This window comes from Hemiscyllium ocellatum, chromosome 35 (assembly GCF_020745735.1).
Source record: "Hemiscyllium ocellatum isolate sHemOce1 chromosome 35, sHemOce1.pat.X.cur, whole genome shotgun sequence".
Lineage (NCBI taxonomy): Eukaryota > Metazoa > Chordata > Chondrichthyes > Orectolobiformes > Hemiscylliidae > Hemiscyllium > Hemiscyllium ocellatum.
Window position 1 is genome coordinate 37,272,020 of NC_083435.1, and position 15,348 is coordinate 37,287,367.

At 49.8% G+C, this 15,348-nt stretch overlaps 1 non-coding gene and 1 pseudogene across 1 annotated transcript; both read right to left on the reverse strand.

Moving 5' to 3' along the window:
* Positions 1 to 2,218: 2,218 nt before the first annotated feature.
* LOC132833069 (U1 spliceosomal RNA) lies at positions 2,219 to 2,382 on the reverse strand. The gene has a single exon (XR_009647060.1). It is a non-coding gene; the product is annotated as a U1 spliceosomal RNA (small nuclear RNA).
* Positions 2,383 to 4,935: 2,553 nt separating this feature from the next.
* LOC132833013 (U1 spliceosomal RNA) lies at positions 4,936 to 5,070 on the reverse strand (annotated as a pseudogene).
* Between the last annotated feature and the right edge of the window lie 10,278 nt (positions 5,071 to 15,348).

Genomic DNA, 15,348 nt, shown 5'->3' on the forward strand with positions numbered 1-15,348 from the left:
CATTCACTTACTCAACCTGCCCTGCCTGTCGATCAGCTTCATTCTTCAAATGGATCACCGAATCTCTCCAGGACTCCCGTTTTACTCAAATACCACCCACGGCTGCCCCTGCACTGCTTATCTGCATGGAGCCCTTCAAAGGACGCGCCCCGCCCCTGTTTCCTTCAGGCTGCCTCCTGATTCGCCGAAAAACAGGAGGGAAACTTCCAACTTTGTTTTCAAACACTCGTCCGAATTTGATGTCAACGCCAGTAAAAGCAACTTACAATCTTTGATTGTGAAACTAAAAGCATTTTTTAAAAACAATTTACCTCGACTTTCTACAATGTTTAGCTGCAGCTTTGCAAATCTCTCTTCAACCAGATTAGTGACTTCAGGTTGAAATCACATACAAGGTTAAGGGTGCCGGGGAAACATATTTCTCAACATTATGTTGGATGAGACACCAAACTGAGACCACCACCTCGTCTGGCTGCACATTCTGAGCACTCACCGCCCTCTGTCTAAAATAAACTGGCCTGTGATTCAAATGTAATCGTCCTTTTCTTCCGTGTCTGATTTACCTGCTGCTTTCCCTGGGGTAAACGATTCCAAATTTCGAGGGCATATGTTTAGGGTGAGAAGAGAAAGACTTCAAAGGGATCTGGGGGCAACTATTTCACACAGAGGGTGCTGCGTGGACGCAATGAGCTGCCAGATGAAGTGATGGAGGTTGGTACAATTACAACATGCGAAAGGCATCTGAATGGCTATTTGGATAGGAAGGGTTCAGAGAGATCAGGGCCAAGTGTTGGCAAATGGGACTAAATTAAATTAGGATAAATGGATTAGTGCGGGGCAGCTGTGCTGCAGAACAAAGTGGGCTGAAGACCTGGATCAGTGCGGGGCAGCTGTGAGCCAGCACACAGTGGACTGGAGGCCAAGTGTGGTGTGGTGAGGCTGAGAGGCAGAACAGAGTGGGCTGGAGGCCTGGATTAGTGTGGAGCAGTTGTGAGAAAGAACAGAGGCCTGGATCAGTGCAGAGCAGCTGACAGCTGCAGAGGAGCCGATAGAGAGCTGCAACATTCTCGAATGTCTGAGAGCTGGATAGGGGCGGATTAGAGGCCTGTGTCAGTACAGAATTGCTGAGAGCTGGATGAGGCAGGATTAGAGGCCTGTGTCAGTACAGAATGGCTGAGAGCTGGATGGGGCAGGTTTGGGGCCTGTATCAGTACAGAATGACTGAGAGCTGGATGGAGCAGGATTAGAGGCCTGTATCAGTACAGAAAGGATGAGAGCTGGATGGGGCAGGATTAGAGACCTGTATCAGTACAGAATGACTGAGAGCTGGATGGGGCAGGATTAGAGGCCTGTGTCAGTACAGAATGGCTGAGTCCTGGATGGGGGCGTATTAGAGGCCTGTGTCAGTACAGAATGGCTGAGGCCTGGATGGGGGCGGATTAGAGGCCTGTGTCAGGACAAGATGGCTGAGGCCTGGATGGCAGCAGATTGTGGCCTGGATCCGTACAGAATGGCTGAGAGCTGGATTGGAGCAGACTGGAGACTTGGAGCAGAGCGAAAGCGGTAATTGGACTGGAGGTGGTTGTGGAGCTGGGGGAAGCTTGCTGTGAAGGTGATAGGTACATGCAAGTGGGTGGGGGTTGGGGAGCATCGATGGGGATAGGTCAGTGTGGAGTGTGGAGTGGATAGGTGGGAATGAAAATGGACAGGTGGGACAAGTCAAGTGGAGGGTGGGGTCTGAGATGAGGCGAGGCGTGGAAATTGAGGAAACGGGTGAAGTCAACATTGATGCTGTATGGTTGGAAGGTCCGAAGGTGGAAGATGGGGCATTGCTCCCCCCAGGCGTGAGGTGGGCTGGATTGTGCACTTTGTAGCTCAGGGTGTTGATGCCCTTGCTTGATAGGTTGGCGAAGAAGCAAATGGTGGTAAGACATGGAGCAGATGGTGACTGAGAGCAGTTAAGAGGGAAGGTGTTTAAGCAGCATGTTGAGAGATCTCGTGAGGAAATAGAGGGAAATGGTCGCATATGCAGCAGAGATTTGGTGGGCTTAACGGTTTTAAAGTTAGGACTGCTCCTGCTTGGAGAGGGAAGAAAGGTATACCAAAGACTGCCCGAGCAAACTTGGGTGCTTATGTAGCAGCGAGAAGGCAAAGTTGCAGTATAACAGCACTGCCTACAGAAAACGTGCAACTCAGATTCTGTCATTGGCTTGTAAATCAGGGGAGAGCGCGAACGCAGTCCCCAACAACCACAAATTTTGCAGTCGAGTATCCCGCATGTGGGGACATCGCAGGCGTCAGCACACCCAAAGTGCAATGGGATAGCCTCATCCTGGGAGCGCCACCGCATTGATCATGGTATCTCCCCTGCCAGGTAAGTATGCTCAGCACTCACACTCGCTCACACCCCACAACAGCCGCTCCCTCTCACTCTCACACTCACTCACTTTTGCAACATCGAACATTCACTTACTCAACCTGCCCTGCCTGTCGATCAGCTTCATTCTTCAAATGGATCACCGAATCTCTCCAGGACTCCCGTTTTACTCAAATACCACCCACGGCTGCCCCTGCACTGCTTATCTGCATGGAGCCCTTCAAAGGACGCGCCCCGCCCCTGTTTCCTTCAGGCTGCCTCCTGATTCGCCGAAAAACAGGAGGGAAACTTCCAACTTTGTTTTCAAACACTCGTCCGAATTTGATGTCAACGCCAGTAAAAGCAACTTACAATCTTTGATTGTGAAACTAAAAGCATTTTTTAAAAACAATTTACCTCGACTTTCTACAATGTTTAGCTGCAGCTTTGCAAATCTCTCTTCAACCAGATTAGTGACTTCAGGTTGAAATCACATACAAGGTTAAGGGTGCCGGGGAAACATATTTCTCAACATTATGTTGGATGAGACACCAAACTGAGACCACCACCTCGTCTGGCTGCACATTCTGAGCACTCACCGCCCTCTGTCTAAAATAAACTGGCCTGTGAGTCGAATGTAATCGTCCTTTTCTTCCGTGTCTGATTTACCTGCTGCTTTCCCTGGGGTAAACGATTCCAAATTTCGAGGGCATATGTTTAGGGTGAGAAGAGAAAGACTTCAAAGGGATCTGGGGGCAACTATTTCACACAGAGGGTGCTGCGTGGACGCAATGAGCTGCCAGATGAAGTGATGGAGGTTGGTACAATTACAACATGCGAAAGGCATCTGAATGGCTATTTGGATAGGAAGGGTTCAGAGGGATCAGGGCCAAGTGTTGGCAAATGGGACTAAATTAAATTAGGATAAATGGATTAGTGCGGGGCAGCTGTGCTGCAGAACAAAGTGGGCTGAAGACCTGGATCAGTGCGGGGCAGCTGTGAGCCAGCACACAGTGGACTGGAGGCCAAGTGTGGTGTGGTGAGGCTGAGAGGCAGAACAGAGTGGGCTGGAGGCCTGGATTAGTGTGGAGCAGTTGTGAGAAAGAACAGAGGCCTGGATCAGTGCAGAGCAGCTGACAGCTGCAGAGGAGCCGATAGAGAGCTGCAACATTCTCGAATGTCTGAGAGCTGGATAGGGGCGGATTAGAGGCCTGTGTCAGTACAGAATTGCTGAGAGCTGGATGAGGCAGGATTAGAGGCCTGTGTCAGTACAGAATGGCTGAGAGCTGGATGGGGCAGGTTTGGGGCCTGTATCAGTACAGAATGACTGAGAGCTGGATGGAGCAGGATTAGAGGCCTGTATCAGTACAGAATGGCTGAGAGCTGGATGGCGGCATATTTGAGGCCTGTGTCAGTACAGAAAGGCTGAGAGCTGGATGGGGCAGGATTAGAGGCCTGTGTCAGTACAGAATGGCTGAGAGCTGGATGGGGCAGGATTAGAGGCCTGTGTCAGGACAAGATGGCTGAGGCCTGGATGGCAGCAGATTGTGGCCTGGATCCGTACAGAATGGCTGAGAGCTGGATTGGAGCAGACTGGAGACTTGGAGCAGAGTGAAAGCGGTAATTGGACTGGAGGTGGTTGTGGAGCTGGGGGAAGCTTGCTGTGAAGGTGATAGGTACATGCAAGTGGGTGGGGGTTGGGGAGCATCGATGGGGATAGGTCAGTGTGGAGTGTGGAGTGGATAGGTGGGAATGAAAATGGACAGGTGGGACAAGTCAAGTGGAGGGTGGGGTCTGAGATGAGGTGAGGCGTGGAAATTGAGGAAACGGGTGAAGTCAACATTGATGCTGTATGGTTGGAAGGTCCGAAGGTGGAAGATGAGGCATTGCTCCCCCCAGGCGTGAGGTGGGCTGGATTGTGCACTTTGTAGCTCAGGGTGTTGATGCCCTTGCTTGATAGGTTGGCGGAGAAGCAAATGGTGGTAAGACATGGAGCAGATGGTGACTGAGAGCAGTTAAGAGGGAAGGTGTTTAGGAACCCTCCAACCACAAGGTACCTCAACTCAGCACCGCCCTCCTAACCTGCAATCCTCTTCCTGACCTCTCCGCCCCCACCCCACTCCGGCCTATCACCCTCACCTTGACCTCCTTCCACCTATCCCACCTCCATCGCCCCTCCCCCTAGTCCCTCCTCCCTACCTTTTATCTCAGCCGGCTTGGCTCTCTCTCTCTTATTCCTGATGAAGGGCTTATGCTCGAAACGTCGAATTCTCTATTCCTGAGATGCTGCCTAACCTGCTGTGCTTTGACCAGCAACACATTTGCAGCAAGGTGTTTAAGCAGCATGTTGAGAGATCTCGTGAGGAAATAGAGGGAAATGGTCGCATATGCAGCAGAGATTTGGTGGGCTTAACGGTTTTAAAGTTAGGACTGCTCCTGCTTGGAGAGGGAAGAAAGGTATACCAAAGACTGCCCGAGCAAACTTGGGTGCTTACGTAGCAGCAAGAAGGCAAAGTTGCAGTATAACAGCACTGCCTACAGAAAACGTGCAACTCAGATTCTGTCATTGGCTTGTAAATCAGGGGAGAGCGCGAACGCAGTCCCCCACTACCACAAATTTTGCAGTCGAGTATCCCGCATGTGGGGACATCGCAGGCGTCAGCACACCCAAAGTGCAATGGGATAGCCTCATCCTGGGAGCGCCACTTTTTTTTTTATTTCAAAAATATACTTTATTCATAAAATATGCATAGAATAATTTGATACACTGTACATTAGGTAATGCCATTCATATTTCCACATTTACATACACAGCTCCGAATTATCATTATTCCATACAGATCAGTGCATTTCTCACTCATATATTGAGCTGAGGTGTCAGCAGAGCCCAAATGACTGCATGGACCCCCTGCTTTTCTTTAGACAGGCAGATGTTAAACGGTGGTCTTTCCCCACCGCGCCTTGGCGGCAGCTGCCCCAAGCTTCAGCGCGTCCCTCAACACGTAGTCCTGGACCTTGGAATGTGCCAGTCTGCAACACTCAGTCGGGGTCAACTCCTTCAGCTGGAAGATCAACAGGTTTCGGACCGCCCAGAGAGCGTCCTTCACCGAGTTGATGATCCTCCAGGCGCAGTTGATGTTCGTCTCGGTATGCGTCCCGGGGAACAGGCCGTAGAGCACGGACTCCCGCGTCACGGCGCTGCTCGGGACGAACCTCGACAAATACCACTGCATTCCTCTCCAGACTTCCTCTGCATAGGCACATTCCAGAAGGAGGTGTGTGACAGTCTCGTCCCCCCCCGCAGCCGCTTCGAGGGCAGCGTGCGGTGCGGCTGAGAGTCCGGGCGTGCATAAAGGATCTCACAGGCAGAGCCCTTCTCACCACCAGCCAAGCCATGTCTTGGTGCTTGTTGGAAAGTTCTGGCGATGAGGCATTCTGCCAAATTGCTTTGACAGTCTGCTCAGGGAACCACTCAACAGGATCCGCCCTCTCCTTTTCCCGAAGGGTCTCGAGGACGCTACGTGCTGACCACTTCCTGATGGACTTGTGGTCAAAAGTGTTTTTCTTCAGAAATTTCTCCACGAAGGACAGGTGGTACGGAACGGTCCAACTACTCGGAGCGTTCCGCGGCAGCGAGGCCAGGCCCATCCTTCGCAACACCGGGGACAGGTAGAACCTCAGTACGTAGTGACACTTGGTGTTTGTGTACCGGGGATCCACACACAGCTTGATGCAGCCACACACAAAGGTGGCCATCAGGGTGAGGGTGGCATTGGGTGTATTTTTTCCCCCGTTGCCCAGATCTTTGTACAGCGAGTCCCTTCGGACCCGGTCCATCTTTGAACTCCATATGAACTGGAAGATGGCCCGGGCGACTGCAGCGGCGCAGGTTCTGGGAATAGGCCAGACCTGTGCCACGTACAACAGCAATGACAGTGCCTCACACCTGATGACCAGGTTTTTTCCCGTGATGGAGAGCGACCGTAGCCTCCATCTGCCCAGTTTCTGCCTCACTTTACTGATACGCTCCTCCCAAGACTTGGCGCACGCCCCAGCCCCCCCCGAACCAAATACCCAGCACCTTCAGGTGATCGGTCCTGACCGTGAAGGGGATCGAGGATTGGTCGGCCCAGTTCCCGAAGAGCATGGCCTCGCTCTTGCCTCGGTTTACCTTGGCCCCCGAGGCCCGTTCGAACTGGTCACATATGCACATGAGTCTGCGCACGGACAGCGGATCCGAGCAGAAAACGGCGACGTCATCCATGTACAGGGAGGCCTTAACCTGCAGGCCCCCGCTGCCCGGAATAGTCACCCCTCTCAGGCTCGCATCCTTCCTGATGGACTCGGCAAATGGCTCTATGCAGCACACAAACAAGGCAGGAGAGAGAGGGCAGCCCTGCCTGACTCCAGATCTGACTGGGAAGCTATCTGATTCCCACCCATTGATTGAGACTGCACTGACGATGTTGGTGTAGAGCAGTCTGATCCAATTGCAGATTCCCTCCCCAAAGCCCATTTTGGAGAGAACATCTCTCATATACCTGTGTGATATCCTGTCAAAGGCTTTCTCCTGGTCCAGGCTGATCAGGCAGGCGTCCAACCCTCTGTCCTGCACGTAGGCGATCGTATTCCTGAGGAGTGCGAGACTCTCAGCGATCTTCCTGCCTGGCACAGCACAGGTTTGGTCAGGGTGAATCACCGACCCCAGAGCAGACCTGACCCGGTTGGCAATTACCTTTGACAGGATTTTGTAATCTGCATTCAACAGTGTGATCGGTCTCCAATTTTTGAGTTCCTCCCTCTCCCCCTTCCGCTTATAGATGAGGGTGATGATGCCTTTCCTCATGGATTCGCTCATGGTACCTGCCCGAAGCATACTGACATACACCTCCAGCAGGTCCTGGCCAATCAAGTCCCACAGAGCGGAATAGAGCTCGACCGGTAAGCCATCGCTTCCGGGAGTTTTATTCTTTTCGAAGGAGTCGAGGGCCTTGGTCAGCTCGTCCAGAGATAGCGGCTGGTCCAGCCTCTCGCGTGTTCTGTCGTCTAAGACCTCCGTGATAGACGACAGGAACGACTGGGAGGCCGCGCTGTCGGTCGGCTTCGCGTCATACAGACTGGCATAGAAGGATTTACTGATCCTCATGACGTCAGCCTGAGATGACGTTGTCGAGCCGTCTTCTTCCTTCAGGCTGCTGAGCACAGAGCTCTCTTTGTGCACCTTCTGGAAGAAGAAACGTGAGCACGTCTCGTCCTGCTCCACCGAGCGGACCCTGGACCGGAAGATTATCTTGGAGGCCTCTGAGGCAAAGAGCGAGGCTTGCTGGCCCTTCACCTCCTTGAGGTCCTCTGTGACATCGACCCCCATCGTCTGCAGCAGGAGTAGGTTCTGCATACTTTCCTGGAGCTGGGACAGTTTTCCCCGCCTCTCTCTCGCCTCCTGAACACCTTTGAGGATGAAGAACCTCTTGATGTTCCCTTTAACTGTTTCCCACCACTCTGCTGGAGACTCAAAGAGGGGCATCACGGTTCTCCAACCTGCGTAGTCCCTCTTGAGCTCCTCAATGTTTCCCGGGGTCAACAGCTTTGTGTTCAGCTTCCACGTTCCCTTACCCGCCCGCTGCTCGTCCTGTAGGTGACAGTCGGCCAGCAGGAGGCAGTGGTCAGAGAAGAACACCGGCTTGACGTCAGTGGATCTGACCGAGAGCGTTCGGGACACAAACAGGTAATCTATCCTTGAGCGGATAGACCCGTCTGCCCGTGACCAGGTGTATCTACGCTGTATAACTACATAACTTTGTTGGGACAACCAAAAATCAATATTCTTTTGTATTTCCTGTGATGAGAAATGTGAAAGATTCCTGAAATAAGTATCCAGTAACTTGGCAGTTAACATGGTGCAGCTGGGAGGTGTCACTGGAATACAGTATCTATTGTGAAAAACCTCAAGAAGAAAGATAAGAAAGGCTGGGTAAACATCATGAAGGACTAGGGTTGGACTACAAACCTGACCATCTCTTACACTGAGTTAAGCTTGAACTGTGTAAGATGCTGTACAGAGAGCCAATTACAGAGGGATAACTCAGCGTCATTGACAAATTGTAATTGGTGGGTGAGTGGGGTCCTGCACACTCTCTGCTTAAACTTCAGACATTCTGAAACTTTTTGTGTGCCTTTTTGCAATGCTGTAACTGAAGCTCTTGATCACATTAAATGTTACCTGACTCTGCCCCATGACTCAGACTCACAGGTAAAAACAATGACTGCAGATGCTGGAAACCAGATTCTGGATCAGTGGTGCTGGAAGAGCACAGCATTTCAGGCAGCTTCCAAGGAGCAGTGAAATCAACGTTTCGGGCAAAAGCCCTTCATCAGGAATACAGGCAGAGAGGCTGAAGCGTGGAGAGATAAGCTAGAGGAGGGTGGGGGTGGGGAGAGAGTAGCATAGAGTACAATAGGTGAGTGGGGGAGGGGATGAAGGTGATAGGTCAGGGAGGTGAGGGTGGAGTGGCTAGGTGGAAAAGGAGCTAGGCAGGTAGGACAAGTCCGGACAAATCATGGGGACAGTGCTGAGCTGCAAGTTTGGAAGTAGGGTTAGGTGGGGGAAGGGGAAATGAGGAAACTGTCCACATTGATGCCCTGGGGTTGAAGTGTTCTGAGGCAGAAGATGAGGCGTTCTTCCTCCAGGCGTCTGGTGGTGAGGGAGCGGTGGTGAAGGAGGCCCAGGACCTCCATATCCTCGGCAGAGTGGGAGGGGGAGTTGAAATGTTGGGCCATGGGGCGGTGTGGTTGATTGATGCGGTTGTCTCGGAGATGTTCCCTAAAGCGCTCTGCTAGGAGGTGCCCAGTCTCCCCAATGTAGAGGAGACTGCATCGGGAGCAACGGATATAATAAATGATATTAGTGGATGTGCAGGTAAAACTTTGATGGATGTGGAAGGCTCCTTTAGGGCCTTGGATAGAGGTGGGGGAGGAGGTGTGGGCGCAGGTTTTACAGTTCCTGGGGTGGCAGGGGAAGGTGCCAGGATGGGAGGGTGGGTTGTAGGGGGTCGTGGACCTGACCAGGTAGCCACGGAGGGAATGGTCTTTGCGAAAGGTGGAAAGGGGTGGGGAGGGAATATATATCCCTGGTGGTGGGGTCTTTTTGGAGGTGGCGGAAATGTCGGTGGATGATTTGGTTTATGCGAAGGTTGGTAGGGTGGAAGGTGAGCACCAGGGCGTTCTGTCCTTGTTACGGTTGGAGGGGTGGGGTCTGAGGACGGAGGTGCGGGATGTGGACGAGATGCGTTGGAGGGCATCTTTAACCATGTGGGAAGTGAAATTGTGGTCTCTAAAGAAGGAGGCCATCTGGTGTGTTCTGTGTTGGAACCGCAGATACGGCGGAGGCGGAGGAATTGGGAATAAAGGATGGCATTTTTGCAGCAGGTAGGGTGGGAAGAGGTGTAATCCAGGTAGCTGTGGTAATTGGTGGGTTTGTAAAAAATGTCAGTGTCAAGTCGGTCGTCATTAATGGAGATGGAGAGGTCCAGGAAGGGGAGGGAGATGTCAGAGATGGTCCAGGTAAATTTAAGGTTGGGGTGGAATGTGTTGGTGAAGATGATGAATTGCTCAACCTAATCGCGGGAGCACGAGATGGTACCAATGCAGTCATCAACGTAATGGAGGAAGAGGTGGGGAGTGGTGCCGGTGTAATTACGGAAGATCAACTGTTCTACGTAGCCAACAAAGAGACAGGCATAGCTGGGGCCCATGCATGTGCCCATGGCTACCCCTTTGATCTGGAGGAAGTGGAAGGTTTCGAAGGAGAAACTGTTAAGGGTGAGGACCAGTTTGGCCAAACGAATGAGAGTGTCGGTGGAAGGGTACTGTTGGGGACGTCTGGAGAGGAAGAAATGGATGGCTTGAAGGCCCTGGTCATGGCAGATGGAGGTGTAGAGGGATTGGATATCCATGGTGAAGACTCACACAGATAAAATCTAACATCTGAGAAAGCAATGGTTGGAAGGTGGGTCACACTGAAAGCTGAGATTTCAATGGGCTTTGCAAACAGAGGAATGGATACAAAATCTAAGAGTCTCCTTTTGGCTCGGAATATGTGCAGTTCCTGAGGTCCAGAGGAAGAGATTCTGCTCGAGAGCTGCAGGTTCGATTCTCCATCAGGAAGTGGTCAGCACGTAGTGTCCTTGAGACCCTTCAGGAAAAGGAGAGGGTGGATCCTATCGAGCGGTTCCCTGAACAGACTGTTGAAGCCATTTGGCAGAATGCCTCATCGCCAGAACTTTCCAACAAGCACCAAGGCATGGCTTGGCTGGTGGTGAGAAGGGCTCTGCCTGTGAAATCCTTTATGCACGCCCGGACTCTCAGCCGCACCGCATGCTGCCCTCGAAGCGGCTGCGGGGGCGACGAGACTGTCACACACCTCCTTCTGGAATGTGCCTACACAGAAGAAGTCTGGAGAGGAACGCAGTCGTGTTTGTCGAGGTTCATCCCGAGCAGCGCTGTGACGCGGGACTCCATGCTCTACGGTCTGTTCCCCAGGACACACACCGAGACGAACATCAACTGTGCCTGGAGGATCATCAACTCGGTGAAGGACGCTCTCTGGGCGGTCCGAAACCTGGTGATCTTCCAGCTGAAGGTGTTGACCCCGACTGAGTGTTGCAGACTGCCATATTCCAAGGTCCAGGACTACGTGTTGAGGGACGCGCTGAAGCTTGGGGCAGCTTCCGCCAAGGCGTGGTGGGGAAAGACCACCGTGTAACATCTGCCTGCCTAAGCACAGGGGGCCCATGCAGTCATTTGGGCTCTGCTGATCCCCCTGTTAAATATGTGAATAGTAATCGTATCGACCTGTATATATGAATTATTACTCTGTTTCGGTATGCAAAAAAATGGAATGTTTACGGATATATGGCATGACCAATTGCACAGATCATCAAAATATTTGGTGAATAAAGTATATTTTTGAAATAAAAAACACTGGTCTGTGATTCAAACCTAAACGTCGTTTTCGTGTGGATCTGATTTACTTATCGACATGAGACGTGGTTTATTATCGTTGATGCCAGTTTTTTCTTCTAACTTCCTGAGTAACTTTACAGTTCCTAAAAAACCTCACACTCGTTTACAATTTGCTTTGGAAGCACAACATATTTTTTACTTAAAAATATAATTTATTCGTCTTTGTGTATGTACATTGTCGTAAATGCAGTTCAGTTCTGTACAGTAGCGTATGAAGTAAATAAAGAAAACATTTGAGTTTGACTCTATCCCAACAAACCAAAGGCATCCTGTACACACCCAAGACTATATTTGTTTGCATTGAGACACCAGGAGGATCCAATCGTTAATAAAAAGGTTGATAGTAACCTGATTGAAGCTGGTCCAATTGGAGTTGACGTTGTTCTTCCTGATGTTGCTGTTTCTTGGTGCCAATATTCTCGGGAGTGTGTGAGGCCCCTCTGATTTGAAGATGTTTTTAAAATTACTTATGCAGGTCATTTCTGAGTACAGTCGCTTAGCAGTAGCTTAATGTCACAATGTAATTAGCATAATTTAGTCACTTGATGTTTCTGTCTCAGGAAGAGAGTTACAAAAGACAGAGTTGGATATTGTCATTTCCCTATCGGTTGAACTGAGCTGTCTCAAAAACAGTTTTCCTGAAACTCAGAACTATTGGTCCACCCAAAATCTTGCAGCATTGGCAAGGATCACACGGTGACACAGTGGTTAGCACTGCTGCCTCACAGTGCCAGAGATCTGGGTTCAATTCCTGCCTCAGGCGACTGACTGTGTGGAGTTTGCACATTCTCCCTGTGTCTGTGTGGGTTTCCTCCCATGGTCCAATACTGTGCAGGTCAGGTGAATGTGCTGAATTGCCTGTAGTGTTAGGTGCAGGTATGAATGTAGGGGAATGGTTCTGGGTGGGTCGGTGTGGACTTGTTGGGCCGAAGGGCCTGTTTCCACACTAATCTAATCTAATGGAGTACTATGCCCAGTTCTGGTCTCCCGATTACAGGAAAGACATTATTAAGCTGGAGAGCATTCAACAGGATGTTTCCAGTAATGGAGGGTTGGAGTGATAAGGAACGGCTGGATAGGCTGGGACTTTTTTCACTGGAGTGTAGAAGGTTCAGAGGTGACCTTAAAGAGGTTTATAAAATAATGAGGGGTATAGATAAGTGTCTTTTCCCGAGGGTGGGGGATTTCAAGATGAGGGGGCATATTTTTAAGGTGAGAGGAGAAAGATTTTACAAAAGACAATGAAGCCTTTTTTTAACACAGGGAACAGTTCGGGTGTGGGAAGAACTGTCAGAGGAAGTGGTGGATGTGGTACCTTTACAATGTTTAAAAGACATTTGGATAAGTTCATGAATCAGAAATGTTTGGAGGAATATGGGCCAGGAGCAGGCAGTAGGGACTAGTTTAGTTTGGGATTATGGTTGGCATGGACTGGTTGGACTGAAGGGTCTGTTTCCATGTTGTATGACTGTGTGACTCATGTACATTCAGAATATACCCTCAGCTAATGGACTGCACACCTTTCATTGCTTATCTTCAAATATACCTATACAAAGGAACACCATCGGGTCATTTGAAAGTTTCCTCCATTTACATCAGCATTGCATTATAGTTTGATCATTTTTAAGGAACATTAACTTCCATCTTTACGCTGCTAGTAAAGGTACAGTGTTGAAACATGTGGTGCTGGAAAAGCACAGCAGGTCAGGCAGCATCCGAGGAGCAGGAGAGTCAACGTTTCAGACGTAAGTCCTTCATCAGGAATGGGTATGGTGGGGCGGGGAGGGGGGAAAGGGGGCTGAAAGATATATAGGAGGGTGGTGGGTTAGGCCTATGGGGGAGGTATCTGGGAAGGTAATAAGTGGATACAAGTTGGGGGAGATGGTGATAAGTCAGAGGGGAGAGTGCAACAGATAAATGGAAGGAAGATGGACAGGTTAGGACGTTCAAGAGGGCGGTGCTGAGTAAAGGGTACAGTCTGGGTTTAAGAGTCTGAATGACAAATGTGATGATAGTTACTCACATTTTCCCTCAATTGCACAGCTTCCAAAGATTGGCTAACTGAGAAGTGGTACTTCATTGGGATATAAAAGCTTTGTTTCTAGGTTAGAATTTCCAATTTGACATAACTATCAGTCTGCAGTGATAGTTGGACAATGGTGACTTATTGTCAATGGCAGAGACTTTCTGTCTGCCAACAACAATGTGATTGGCTCTCAGACAGCTGAATGGCTGATGGGTGGGAATGATTGGGCAGAAGTTACCAGACGTTGGGTAAGGAAAGAGCAGTATAATAAAACCACGAGCCTGAGGAAAACCAGTTTACTAATCCGCATCAGTTGCTGGAAACTGTGCTCTTAAACAATAAAGCAGAGACTTTAAACCGTAGGTGGCTTGATGGTTAGTGTTACTGTTTCACAGCACCAAGGACATGGGTTTGATTCCAGCCTCGGGCAACTGCCTGTGTAGAGTTGCCACATTCTCCCTGTGTTTGTGTGGATTTCCTTCGGGTACTCCGGTTTCCTCTCACAGTCCAAAGATGTGCAGGTTAGGGTGGGGTGCTAAATTGCTGGAAAAGCACAGCAGATCAGGCAGCTTCCTCGGGTGCTTGCCTGACCGGCTGTGCTTTTCCAGCACCACACTCTCGACTCTGATCACCAGCATCTGCAGTCCTTCACTTTCTCCAGGCTAAATTGCTCCATAGTGTCCAGGGATGTGCAGGCTGGGTGGATCAGCCATGGGACATGCAGGGTGACAGGGAGAGGGGTTTTATCTCCTCCAGTTATACATTAGTGGTGCATAACTGTATGTCTATAGTTAGAATTTAGTTATTTTAATTAGATAATACCTCTTGTTAAGCACAGAAACTAGGTCATGTTTCCTATCGAACTGGTTCTAAAAAAAACAGATAATTTGGGGAATTTTACCTGCTTTTATAAAATCTATGATGTGCCGGGGAATAACCGCTTAATTTCCAGCATGCTACTTCAAAAGATGTCATAATTCCTAAAGGTTGAGCACTTGGCATCAGCTAATTCAGTTAACACAACACTTTTCCAGAAAAGAATTTAAGGTACAGTAGACCTCATGGAAGCAGAGATTCACTGAGCAACTTGTGGATTTCTGTGTTCAGTTGCACATGTGTAGTGGTCACAGCTCACCATTGGCTTTACAAAAGTAATGACGTCGAACGCTGACACTTCCTCCGTGGTAACAACACCAGAAAGCATCTCTTCAAAATCATAGGGGTGGGGGTACGGTGGCTCAGTGGTTAGCACGACTGCCTCACAGTGCCTGGGACCCAGGTTCGATTCCAGCCTTGGGTAACTGTGTGTGTAGAGTTTGCATGTTCTCCCTGTGTCTGCGTTGGTTTCCTCTGGGTGCTCTAGTTTCCTCCCACAGTCCAAATACGTGCAGATTTGGTGGCGTGGCCATGCTAAAGTGCTCATAGTGTTCAGGGATGTATAGCTTAGGTGCATTAGTCAGGGTAAATGTAGAGTAATGGGGAAATGGATTTGGGTGGAATACTCTTCAGAGGGTCGATGTGGACTTGTTGGGCCAAATGGTCTGTTTCCACACTGTAGAGATTCAATGATTCTTCAATGTGGATAGGAAGTGAGGGAAGAAATTGTGGGGCCATTAGCTGGGATATTTGTATCGTCTACAGCCACGGGTGAGGTATTGGAGGGTGGCTAATGTTGTGCCTTTATTTCAGAAAAGCTGTAAGAAGAATCCTGGGAACTATAAATCCGTGAGTTTGACATCAGTGGTGGGTAAGTTATTGGAGGGAATCCTGAGGGATTGGATTTATGTGCATTTGGAAAGGCAAGGACTGATTCAGGATAGTCAACATGGTTTTGCACATCAGAAATTGTGACTCATAAACTTGATTGAGTTTTTTTGAGAATGTGATCAAGAATATAGATGAGGGCAGAGCAGTCGAGTCTAAGTCGACATTAGCAAGGCCTTTG